The following is a 13,827-nucleotide window of genomic DNA, read 5'->3' on the forward strand; positions in this document are numbered from 1 at the left end:
GTAGGGTTTCTCATATACCCCTCTTCTAAACACTATACCATCCAAATGATGATGGATTCACCTTTCATTTGAAATGTCTAAACATTGTCAATCATAAAATGTGCCCCTCCTTAAGGCGGATTTTCTACTGCTGCTCCTTAGCAAGCAATTTTTCCACTCTTACATTCATTGTTTTGGTGAGCACCTCGGTTATCCACCCAATCTGCACATCAACCTGTTAGTAATTTATTATACATGTTAGAGGAGTGCCATCCCATGAATATTAGGCATTTTACATTCATGGAATGACCATTCTCATTGTAAATCAACCAAATCAAATGCCAAATTGCACAAATCTATTAGAATAGTCAATGCAGTTAGTCTAAAGTCTGAGACAAATGGATTATCAGTGCATCTTCCCTGTAAATAAGATGTTCAAGGTCTCTTCAATGCATTAGGAATCCAAATAAACACTCAAGACAAAGTTACCATAAGCCAAAACACCCAAAAATTTCAAGAAAACAAAAATTTATTGTTATTGCTTGTCCTAGTCCATACACCAGCATTCTTTGCCGTACAAAGCATTACATCAACCATTTGATCAAAAACTCTTAATTGTTGACACACAAGGTCATGAAATGATTTATTTAACTTTCCCAAACTCTTGTAGACTCCCTAAGCCATAAATTCCTATTACATATTTTTGTTGGTCCTAAGGTCCTTACCAAGCCCTTTAGGACAAATTACAAACTTATTACAATTTTCATCATTAAAGGCCATAATGGACCTTAAGACATCATAATTGATTGGCTTCATTGAGTCCTTTGGTCTTCCAAATGTACCTGTACCAATTAAGAGATCACTTTAATTGTAGGTAGACCTCTTCAAATGACAGGGTAGGCTTCCTTTTATACCTAATATATGTCTTGAAAGAATTTTATCCTGATGGCATAAAATTAAAGTACTTTTTCTTCTATCTGGTATTGGTGGAGTAGAGGTTGCATTGCATTGACCTATGATACATATTTCCGCAGATACAACACAAGTTAAATGTATCCCAGGTCGATGCAAAGCAACCTCTGCTCCAAAGATCACTAGAAAATAGAGAAAGATCTTTAATTAATGCCATCCGGATAAAAGGCTTTCAAGACAAATAAAATTTGAGTTTGATTGTCATCATTTACTTTGCCAAATTCTTCACACGTAACTCTTGAATCAATTTCCTACTCACAAGAATTTTATTAAGTCTCAAATATAGGGAAACGAAAGGCTTCAAATAGAAAACTTGTACATGCAACTAAATCCATTGACTAATCTGAAGAGCAAAATTAAGAAACGGTTTGATCATTTGAGAGATATTGTAGACTTGCAACTCACCAGCTACTTAGTTTTTGTAGGTAAGAATTTTTTTGTTTTGGTTATGGTTGTGGTGTTTGTAGGGAGACATTTACAAATGTATATTTATTTTCACTATTTAATGGTTTATGGGTTTGTAATGGTAATTTAATGTTCTTTCATATTTTTGTATATATTCTTTATAATAGCCTATTATATTGATTTGTTCTATTATGGATAATGGTGTGGGTCAGACAGATTTGCCATCGGTGCATGAAAGCATTGAATGAGTTCTACTTTTAAAAATTACATGAAACATTTTTAATTTATTTGATTCAGTGTTATTTGCAAAAAGGTTTATCAATGATGTTTCCTTTCTCTAAGAATTGTTTAGAATCTTTCCGTCAGATAATATGTAAAATTGAATGACTAATCTTTTCTCTACAAATGCTTATTTTATTTAATTATTATCTAAGCGTGAATTAAAATTTATATCTGTACATAAGCAGAACATACAAGCTGAAGATCCATGTGCAAGCAAATTTTGTAAAAGAAAGCAAGCAGGCATTATCTTGAATGACATGGAAATAAGCTCATTAGCTTCCTAGAAGAGAGCAATTGGAGAAAAGAAAAGGAAAGTGTTAAAGGGCGATAAATAGATAGAGAGTATGCAATACAAACAAAAATTGTCTAGAGTGTGTGATGTGACGTCTCTAATTTATGTCTGGAGGGACTAACTAGTTTTGGAGTTCCTACGAAACCTATTGGGCCACGCTTGGAGGAAATCAATGTGTTCATGCAAGGAGCACCTTTTTTCTATTATGAGAATGATGTTTTTGCACCGAAGGATATTTGGAAGTTAATATCCAAAAATTTCTATAGTGTGGAACCATAGTTGGTGGACTCGAAGTAATTTTCAGTTTTAAGAAGACCAAGAGGTTATGTACACAATCTCCCAATATAAGGGTGATTTCAAGCATTACCTCTCCCCCCCATGACTATTCAAGAAGCACTTCCTTAGACAAAGGACTATTGGCCTCCATGGGATCAAATAAAAAAATGGAAGCATAGAATCTAGACGATGTGGTGGTGTCCTTCGTGAAGAACTCTACACTATAATTGAAAATTCATGAGGGAAACTGCAAGATAGTGAAGAGAAATACATTCTTGAAAAGTGGGAAGAATGGATCTTGGTTTGGGTGGGGCCAAGTCAGGTGGCTCCTCTAGAGGTTGACAAGATAGAAATCATATTAGGATTTGAAAAAGATCACGCTCGTGGAACTTCATGTGTGACTGGTCAATTGCGTTGTTTGGGTAATGCACTCCAAATAGATACAATTGCATACCATTTATCTGTCTTGATTAAAGACTTTTATCTTGATGGCATTAAATTAAAATAGAAGAGAAAGAAGAGAAAGTACTTTAATTTAATGCCATCAAGATAAAAGTCTTTAATCAAGATAGATAAATGGTATGCAACTGTATCTATTTGGAAGGCATTACCCAAATAGCGCAATCGACCAATCGCACACGAATTTCCATGAGTGTGATCTTTTAAAAATCCTAATATGATTTCTATCTCGTCAACCTCTAGAGGAGCCACCTGACTTGGCCCCACCCAAACCAAGATCCATTCTTCCTGCTTTTCAAGAATGTATTTCTCTTCACTATCTTGTAGTTTCCCTCGTGAATTTTCAATTATAGTGCATTGTTCTTCACGAAGAACACCACCACATCGTCTAGAGTCTATGCTTAAATTTTTTTCTTTGATCCCATGGAGGCCAATAGTCCTTTGTCTGAGGAAGTGCTTCCTGAATAGTCATGGGGGGGAGAGGTAATTCTTGAAATCACCCTTCTATTGGGAGATTGTGTACATAAACTCTTGGTCTTTGGAAAGCTGAAAATTACTTCGAGTCCGCCAACTCTGGTTCCACACTATAGAAATTTTTGGATATTGACTTCCAAATATCCTTCGGTGCAAAAGCATCATTCTCATCATAGAAAAAAGGTTCTCCTTGCATGAACACATTGATTTCCTCCAAGCGTGGCCCAATAGGTTTCGCAGGAACTCCAAAACCAGTTAGTCCCTCTGGACATAAATTAGAGATGTCATATCACACACTCTAGACATTGTTTGTTTGTATTGCATACTCTCTATATATTTATCACCCTTTAACACTTTCCTCTACTTTTCTCCAATTGCTCTCTTCTAGGCAGCTGATGAGCTTGTTTCCATGTCATTCAAGATAATGTCTGCTTGCTTTCTTTTATGAAATTTGCTTGCACATGACTCTTCAGCTTGTATGTTCTGCTTCCGTACAAATAGAAATTTTAATTCACACTTAGATAATAATTAAATAAAATAAGCATTTGTAAAGAAAATATTTAGTCATTTGATGTTACATATTATCTAATGGAAAGATCCTAGATAATTCTTGGAGAAAGGAAACATCATTGATAATCATTTTTTGCAAATAACACTGAATCAAATAACTAATAAATGTTTTATGCAATTTTTAAAAGTAGAACTCATTCAATGCTTTCATGCACCGACGACAAAGCCATTTGACCCACATCATCTCTCGCCATCAGAATTCCGATGACAACTAATGAAACATCCGAAAAGGATGTTGTATATCCTACGTCACTTCCATGTCGGACAGTCGTTGAAGAGAAAACATAGCATCCATCGGAATTCCGATGGAAATCCACCAAAATTTGTGGCCAGGGGTACAAATATAGCCACCATAGAAGGAGTTCATAACATTGTCAAACGACCGATGCAAATAGCATCATCGGGAAGCCCGATGATGAGTTTTCGATGGTAAAGTTGGTCGAAAGTCCGACGTTGTGTTGTCGCAAATCTGACAATTAGCCATCAGAAATTAGGCCCAAATGTACTAGTGGCAATGCTGAGACAATTGAAAGTGGTATTTAGTCACAGAAGAGAGTCAAGAAAACTGACCAGATAGTAAGGAGAGGTTCAAGGTAAGCTAAAGAAATTAAGGAGGATGTATTGAAGCAAACTGGTATCAAGGAAAGTGAGTTGGAAGGACTTCAATCGGAAGCTCATCTTTCACCGGTTGCAACTTCTTCTGAAAGTGATATACTAGCCGAATTCAAAAGGGTATAAGGAAAAGGAAACCCTCACCGGTACCCTCACCTACAACTAGAAAGACAAGACGAAAACAACAGGTAGTTAGGCCTCCAGTTAAGAAGTTAACTCCAAAGAAGAATAAAGTAAAACAAGATATTGCTCCACTACACAAACTTTTAAGTGAAATAACAAAAGATGGAAAGTTGAAAAATATCAGCAAGTTGTATAACACACTTTCTACTAATGATAAAGAAAGCTTAGGGAATAGTGTAATCTTACACTTGGACATTTACAAGAAATTTTTTATGGAGATTGTTGATGATATACCCACTGATTTATATAGAAGACTAGAAGACAGAAGGGTAGCTATTGTTGAGTTAGATAAAAAGATAAAAATTGAAAAATTACTTGCAGTGCACCCAGTAAACTCACTTGAAGAAATAGATCAATTAATCAGTGAGGCCAACCGGACAATATTTTCAATTGGTCACTGACATGTTGCACTTATGGCAGGAAGAGTGAATGAAATTTCAGAAGAGACTATGGATCAATGGGATATATTCTTTGTTGCAAAAGAGGAACAAGAAGAACTTAAAAGACCTAAGACTATCAAAGTCTACCAAAAGGATAGGGATAAGGGGAAATGTAAGGTAGGTCGACCTCCAAACCTAAAAATAAATAATAACTTACCCCCATCTCTTTCTGATACTCCATCGGTAGAAACCATTGACACACAACTGGCAACAGAGAGTATGGAGACTACTCAAGAGGATACAAATCCTGAGTCAGAAATTTTGTACACTATGAACATAGACACCCAAGAGGTAAATATTGTGGTAGATAAGGAATCAACTGAAAAGATAGATGTGGCTACTAAGCCATTGACTATAGATGTTGAGATTAGGGTTAGTGATACTGTAAATATAAGCACATAAAAACCCACTCAGATAGAGAAACTGATAGAGGACACCACTGGGAAACCATCAGAAGCACCAGTAGATAAAACTAAGAAATAATCAGAAAAACCCGTAGTAGATAGTGCAAAGGTAAATACAGAGAAACTCTCTGAGGCACGGGTTGAAAAACTAGAACAAAAACAATTAGAGTCACAGGTTCAAACCGAGACAGTGCCACCAGCAATAGCTGAAAAGCCTAAACCTTTGCTAGTAGAAATACAAACACAAACTGACCTACCAGAGGTTGAAACAAGCAAAGTTATTACTACAACCAGTAGCATGGAAATTGTGAAAATAGTTGGGCAGACATTTGGTACTTCAATGACAGAGTTCAGACCAATGAACGTGACAGAGGTATTATTAGATTCTATTAAGAAAATCACCGAGTGTAATGCACAAGCCTACAAGGCTATTGATGACACAATTCCTATTCTTAAATTGATAGCACCCAAGTACATTGTGGAAAGTAAAGATTCCTTAGGTCAATTAGAAACATTGTCTAAATACATCACCAGTAACATTTTGACAGTTGATTAGATAAATGAGGACACATTCAAACAGAGGATGAATAAGGAGAAAGAAAAATTGTTTGAGGAAATAGTCAAGAAGAATAAGGAACAAATAGAAACCTTATTACCAGCATTAGGAGAAACAATTTTTGAATTCAAGAAACTATACATAGATCCTACAAAACTAACATTTTGACAGAAGACATAGATTCGAAGATCAGCAAAGCACAAGAAGAAATTAACAATATTTCTGACAATTTAATAGGAACATCAGATCTATTTTTGGAAATTGAAAAGAACATTGCAGATCTTGAAGAGAAAATAGAGAAGTTAGAAAAAGACAAAGAAAAGATAAAGGTTAAGGCAAAGAATTTAAAATGCAAACTAGGTCCTAAACTAGATTACCTCATTTCCTCAAGAAAAGAAATTTCTATGGCTATGGTTCCTGGACTTAAGACACTGGAAGAGAAAATTCACATACTAACCAGTGCAGTTCAGAGAATAGAAGCAACATTATAGGATAGAAAAAGATTCAACAAGAGTCAGAATTTTGCATTGGCGGATATCTATCAGATTGTAACCCATCGGTTTGTTACAAGGATCTAGGCAGGAACCACACTCCATTGACAGTGAATGACAACCTTTATCATTGATGTAAAAGGGAGAGTAGTGGAGATGAGAAAAATGACTAGAAGAAAGACATCATCAACTTAGGGGGAGCACATAGTTTTGATAACTATCTTGGTCAGACAATTTTGGCAAATCAGTTTTGGATAACATTTTTGGATATACAGTTTTTATTTTTCTCATAAGTGTTGCCATCAATGCCAAAGGGGGAGATTGCTAGCAAATGCATACTCCAATGAGAAATTGTAGGTGATTGAAGGTATTGTCATTGATGGAAACCTTACAATCATGTGATACTAACAGACACCAACACTGACAGACTCAACACTGACACACATAGTTCACTGACACCAAAAAGATTGATCACCGACACCATGACCGACAGGAATTTTGTTTAAATGTATTTTTTATTTAATTGTAAAATCTTTTGTAAGACAACTTGGCAGATTGTAATATGACTCATATAAGTATGAGATCATTGTAGATCATTTAGGATATAGAAGATGGAAGGATTAATGTAGACCTAATATGTGAATTGTAAGGCATATATTGGATAAGGGTTTATGTATGTTGTAGAACTTAAACTGGTACTAAATTTGGCATTGTAGATGCTGATCTGAAGAAGTACAAGACATTGGATTTGTATAATCTAATTTTGTAAGTCAGTGTGTCTTCTTTTGTAACTGAGCAGTGAGCTCTAGGCAATTGGCCTTCCTGCATGTGTAGGCCCTTATTGTAAATAGCAATATTCCCTTATTGGCCAGTAAGCAAATTTTGGGTCACAAATCCCACCGAGGTTTTTCCCACACTAGGTTTCCTCATTAAAATATTGTGTTATGGTTATTGTTCTTATTTACTACATTATTTTTGGTTTACCGGTACATAGTCTTGAAATGCTTTTCATGTTATAAGTTAAGAAAATTCTTATACCGGTCAGATACTGATTCACCCCCCCCCCTCTCAGTATCTGAGGGAATCCTAACAATGTTGGAATTATGGATGAATTGATTATGTGTTACATTGATGTTTTGTCATTGATGTCAACACTAGTTGTTATGGTTGGTTACCAGCAGACAAGGTTTGGTTACCGGTAGAAGATCTAGTGTGGTACCGGCATAAGAGACTATATGTTGGACACTTTTGACATGTTTGGATCAATGGAGTATCTTTGATTTCATGTGTTACATGTTCCTTGAGCAAGTTTTGGTCAGTTGGTATTGACTTGGTAATCGGATGCTATCATATGCTCTTGTAAACCCTTACCAACATTGGTTTAAGGTTTTATCAGCAGATCTTTTATTGAGGAATCTTGACAGGATGCATAAGTGGTGTTGGTGTGGCTTCTACATGGATTTCAAGATGCTGAAGATGTTCCTTGATCATGCTTCAAATTCTTGAAGATGTTGCTTTGGCATGGTGGACCCAGGATAGGTCTTGTGCCTATCTAGGTTATGGACCGGTATCATGTTAATGTGTACTCTACATGTCACTGGGATGTTTTGAGATGTTCTATGGATTGGTTATTGTTGTTTTGGTCTTAAGACAATATGGCATATCATTGTAATATGGATTTATGTAATGATGTTATTGTAATATCTTTTAGGTGGCTGACCTAATTGGTTTAGGCCTTAGGGTTGGTATAAAATGATGTAAGATATCATTGTAGATGAGACGATGGGAATGAAAAGATGTTCGTGGTCTTGAAATACAATATCATATGCAAAGGAGATGGTCGATCATAGGTGATCTATTTGGGATTAAGGAAGAGGTCAAAGGCCTCTGGTATTGAGCTTAACTGAGACTATAATCAGGCATGGTAGATGCTATCTTTGGCAGTTCATTATTTTGGATTGTTGTCCATTTATCTTGAGGTGGTTATAACCTCTCTATAGTCAACGAGACTCTTTTGTAATGAACAGTACGCTCTAGGTAGTGTGCCTTCCTGCATGTGCAGGCCCCTCATTGTATCACATACTTTCTGTGGAAGTATCATCTAACTGTGGGTAGGCTTCCCACAGTGGTTTTTCCCTTCGGTTTTTTGATGTACAAATCATGGTTTTATGTGGTATGGTTTCTTTGCATTGATTATTTGTTTAATTGTTAAATTATATTGTTTATTGGTATTTGTCTCTGCTTTACTGGTACTTAATCTGGTTAAAAGTTATTAAGCGGATTAAATGATATAATCTGTCAACAACTGATTCACCTCCCCCCTCTCATTTGTTCACCAGTTATCCTAACAATTGGTATCAGAGCTCTAGTCCTCTTTTACGTAAGCTTAACCGCTTGAGGTAGATCCTATGGCAGCTAACACTTCAAATCCATCGACAACTATTTTTCATAAGAGAAATCCCTAAGCTTGATGGAACAAATTATGGGATATGGAAAATTTGAATGGAGACTCATCTTAGATGTCTTGGCAAGGATATTTGAGAGATCACTAAGAAATTATACACACCTTATGATCCAGCATCTGGCAATCCTACTCCTGCAGACTTGGACAAGAATATTGAAAATGATTACAGAGCTAGAGAAGCCCTCTTGTGTGCACTTATTGATCAATAGATCATGAGATTGACTGATAAATCATCAACTAAGTTTATGTGGGATAAATTTCAAACTCTGAATGAAGGTGATCCAACTATCAAAATTTCTAAACTTGATGGTTACCAGGTAAGATATGAAAACTTGAAGATGGAAGATAATGAAATAATTGTTGTGTTTATGGAAAGAGTAAATGAGATTGTTATGGGAATTAAATGTTATGGATCATTTATGAGTGAATATGAAATAGTTTCCAAAGTCTTTAGAGCCCTTCCACTAGCTTAAAATATGAAGGCAACTGCAATTAATGAGTTGAGAACAATGGCTAACTCTTCAGTTAACAGAGACATTCTAATTGGGAAATTATCTTCTTTTGAGGTTGAAGAATTTGGATCTTTTGGAGCTGTAAAGTCTAAACCTACTTTTCATGCATCATCATCATCATCATCCACCGGAAAAAGTGATTAGAAAGTTCTATATGCAAAAGAATTGGAAGACATGAGGAAATAAGATGAATAATTTGAGAAACTTGAAGCCTTATTTGCTAGAAGAGTACCTAAAGGACCGATAGGAAGTAACTATGAAGTAAAAGCGCCTATTAAATGTTTTGCATGTAATAAGATTGGTCATTTTGCATCTAGATGTCCTGAAAGGAATGCAAGGTTTGAGGAAAGAGTTAAGAAATCATTTAGGCCTAACTAGAACAGATATAGATTCAAGAAAAGTAAACAATGCTACATAGCAGATGAGGAAGGAGTAAGTGATGACTCTAGATATGAACCAAAAGAAGACTCTGCTAGTGGATCCGACAATGGAAAGGAATGGGTGTTCTATTCTTTAAAGGAAGATGAACTAGAACCAGCTATCATAAATGAAGAAAAATCCCTGGCAGCAAAAGTTGAAGATAAGGATGAATGGGTAATTGATAGTGGATGCTCACATCATATGACTGGTGATAAGAGAAAATTTATGTCCCTACAAGAATACAATGGCAATCAAGTTAGATTTGGAGATGACAAAGAATGTATGATCAAAGGTAGAGGTATTATTTCTCTAGATGGAAAGCATAATACTGATAATATCTATTATGTAGAAGGTTTAAAGCATAATCTTTTGAGTGTTGGTCAATTCATGGACAAGGGTTTCCAACTTCAGTTTAAAGATAGAAAATTTAGAATCATTAACAAGACTGGTTTGGACATTGCAACTGGTACTAAGACTGGAGGTAATATCTTTCACTTGAACACTGGTAATAAGACATGTTTGATTGCTCATATTGATGAGTGTTGGTTATGGAATAAGAGGTTGGGTCATGTTAATTTTGTTTGTATTGTTAAGATTGATTCAACTAAGGCAGTTAGAGATATACCTAAGATTATGAAGCCTCATAATCTGGTATGTAAGGAATGTCAATTGGGAAAGCAAGTTAGAACTACTTTTAAGAGCATTAATGATAAATCTAATGATGTACTTGATTTGATTCACACTTACTTATGTGGTCCAGCAAGGACTAGAAGCTTTCAAGGTGATAGGTATTTCTTGTTGATTATTGATGACTATTCTAGGATGATGTGGGTGACTTTTCTTTGGGAGAAGTCTAAAGCCTTTGAGAAATTCAAGATATTTAAAGCAAAAGTTGAAACTGAAACAAGATTTAAAATCAAATGTCTAAGATCAGATCAATGCGGTGAGTTCACTTCTCATGAATTTAATAGTCTACACTTTCAACAGAGTTCACAACAAAGGTGAAACCGATAAGACCCCTTATGAATTATGGTTTGGACATACACGTACTGTTAAATTTTTTATAATTTTTGGAAGTAAATGCTATATCAAAAGAGATGATTCAATTGGAAAGTTTGATCCTAGATGTGATGAAGGGATATTTCTTGGTTATTCAATTCGAAGCAAAGCATATTATAGCGTCCTAAAATTGTGACACTTGCAATTTCGACTGCATTTCGGTCTTCACGATGGTGACACAACACGAAACCTGAATGGAGACCCCGAAACTTGTCCACGACACCAAAAACTGCATTTTTCAAGCACCCTGGCCTGATCCTCCTTGCACCCTGCTGTCTCGGGAGGTGGGACCAGAGTGCCCAGCGCCCTGGTCCTTCAGGACCAGGGTGCCCTAGTCCCCCAGGACCATGGCGCCTAGCGCCCTGGTCCCTGGCCCTATTTTGGGCCCGGTCTCCTATGGGACTTCGGGTCTTTTTGTTTGCAAATTGGAAATTATCTTTCCTGGTCGGCCTAAGGTCGGGAAAATCAGTCTATCAGCCCTAATTGACAAGTATATAAATGACATTTTCCTCTCTCATTGGGATAGATGGAAAAAAGGTGGAAACGATACTCAAGCATTCAAGCATTCAAGCATTCCTTCAAGCAATTGATCATTCCAAGTCTCCATTCAAGGCTAAGTGTTGCATTCAAGACAAGGATTCAACCATTGAAGAGGAGATCACTTACTACATACTACAACATACAACAAACAACAACATCTATACCTTCGCACATAAGGATACAAACATCCTTACAACAAGGTATTAGTACTTGTTTTACATTACAATCATTGACATTTACAACAATTTCTCATTTCTTGGTTAATTCCAAAATGAGGGTTTGACCTAAAGGCAAACCCCTAATCCCTAACCCCCCAATCGTCTTCGCTTTTCTGTGTGTAGGTTGTAGGTACGCGACTGAAATTGAAGATCTAGAATCCTTATGTAGAGACGAACAGATCCCCCTTCGTTTCGCGGATTTTTCGGAGGACCGTGTGCACACCGCGCGCCATCATCCCGTCAACTTTTGCTCAAATTTGCAGGACAGCACCGTATCAACATTTTACTGCTAATTCCAGGTCCACAGCTTCATCCTATATCCCTATCTCAGTTTATAAGTGAATCTTTCTCACTTTCTATGCATTCCTAGCTTGATCTTTCTATCTACATTCTTTACAAAAGAGGGTAGCCTTGCTGTCTTAACCCTTGAAACTCATTTAGCATCCAATCTTGCCTTGTGTGGGATTGGATCTTGTGGGTTTCAACCCCTCTTTTGAATGTAAAGTCTCCTTAAGTGAAAACCATCAACCCTAGCAACCTCCCTTCTCTCTCCTTGGAGTTGGAAGAGGGGAGAGCAACTAGGGTTCGATCAATTTTTCGCTTTACACATATAGATGTTATAACAAAAGATTGCAGAAAATTGTGGAGAGTGCTAATGTAAAAATGGATGAGAAGTACATAAATCAATCTATATCATATGATAGGGAACCGATAGTGGAAATGATCATAACTAAATGACAATGCCTCAACCGGTACATGAAACTGAGATAGTTACACTAGCACAATCAGAAAATTCACCTATGACTGATGATCAGAGCAGTGAACCTGGAGTTCAGAAGACACCAAGGTATGTAAGATTAAATCATTTTGAAGATCAAATCATCAGAGATAGGACCAAGGGAGTTATGAAAAGAAGAAGATTGGCAAATAAAGAGGTATGTCTTATTTATCAAATTGAACCAGCATTTGTTATTGAAGATTGTAAAGATAAACATTCGTTAAAAGCTATGGAAGATGAATTAGATCAGATAGAGAAAAATGAGACTTGGTCTTTAGTTCCCCAACCTAAAAATAAGAATGTTATTGGAACTAAATGGGTTTTTAGGAATAAACTGAATGAGGATGGTCAAGTTGTAAGAAATAAAGCTAGATGGTTTCTAAAGGATATTCTCAAATGGAAGGAATTCATTATGGTGAGACATTTGAACCTGTAGCTAGAATTGAAGTTGTTAGACTATTTCTTGCCTATGCAGCTTATAAGAACTATAAGGTTTATCAAATGGATGTTAGATGTACATTTTTGAATAGTGAACTTGAGGAAGAAGTATACATTAAGCAACCTAATGGATTTTTACTAACAAATGATAAAGATATGGTTTGCATAGTGAAGAAAGCTTTATATGGATGAAACAAGCTCCTAGACCTTGGTATGCAAGGTTGGATAAATATCTTTTGAAGCTTGGTTTTACTAAAGGCAGTGTTGATAGTAATTTATATTATAAGATCATTGATGATGATATTCTGATTATTGAAGTATTTGTTGATGATATCATTTTTGGAGGAGAAGATAAATTGTGCATGGAATTTGCTAACAATATGAAGAATGAATTTGAAATGTCCATGATTGGTGAAATGGGATTTTTCTTAGGTTTGTAGATTACTCAAACTAACAAAGACATTTTTATCTATCAAAATAAGTATCTAAGGGAATTGTTGAAGAATTTTGGTATGGATAAATCCAAACCAGTAAGTACTCCTATGATGACAAGTGAGAGATTATCTATCAAGGATACTTCTACACTGGTAAATCTAACAAGGTATACGTCTATGATTGGTGGTCTGTTATAGTTGACTCAGACTAGACCGAATATTTTGAATGCAATAAGTATTGTTTCTAGATATCAAAGTAATCCTAAAGAAAATAATGAATGTGCAGTAAAAAGGATATTCTAGTATTTGTAAGGAACAACAAAATATGGCTTATTGTATTCTAAAAATGATGATTTTACTTTATGTGCATATATTGACTCAGATTGGGCAAGAGATACTTATGACATGAAGAGCACTTCTGGTGGAGCTTTCTTTCTTGGAAAGAAAATGGTTTCATGGATCGACAAAAAATAGTCATGCATTTCTTTATCTACTGTAGAAGCTGAGTATGTTGCAGCAACAACTAATTGCACTCAAGTCTTGTGGATGAAGCAAATGTTGAAGGATGT

Source organism: Cryptomeria japonica, chromosome 7 (assembly GCF_030272615.1).
Source record: "Cryptomeria japonica chromosome 7, Sugi_1.0, whole genome shotgun sequence".
Taxonomy (NCBI): domain Eukaryota; kingdom Viridiplantae; phylum Streptophyta; class Pinopsida; order Cupressales; family Cupressaceae; genus Cryptomeria; species Cryptomeria japonica.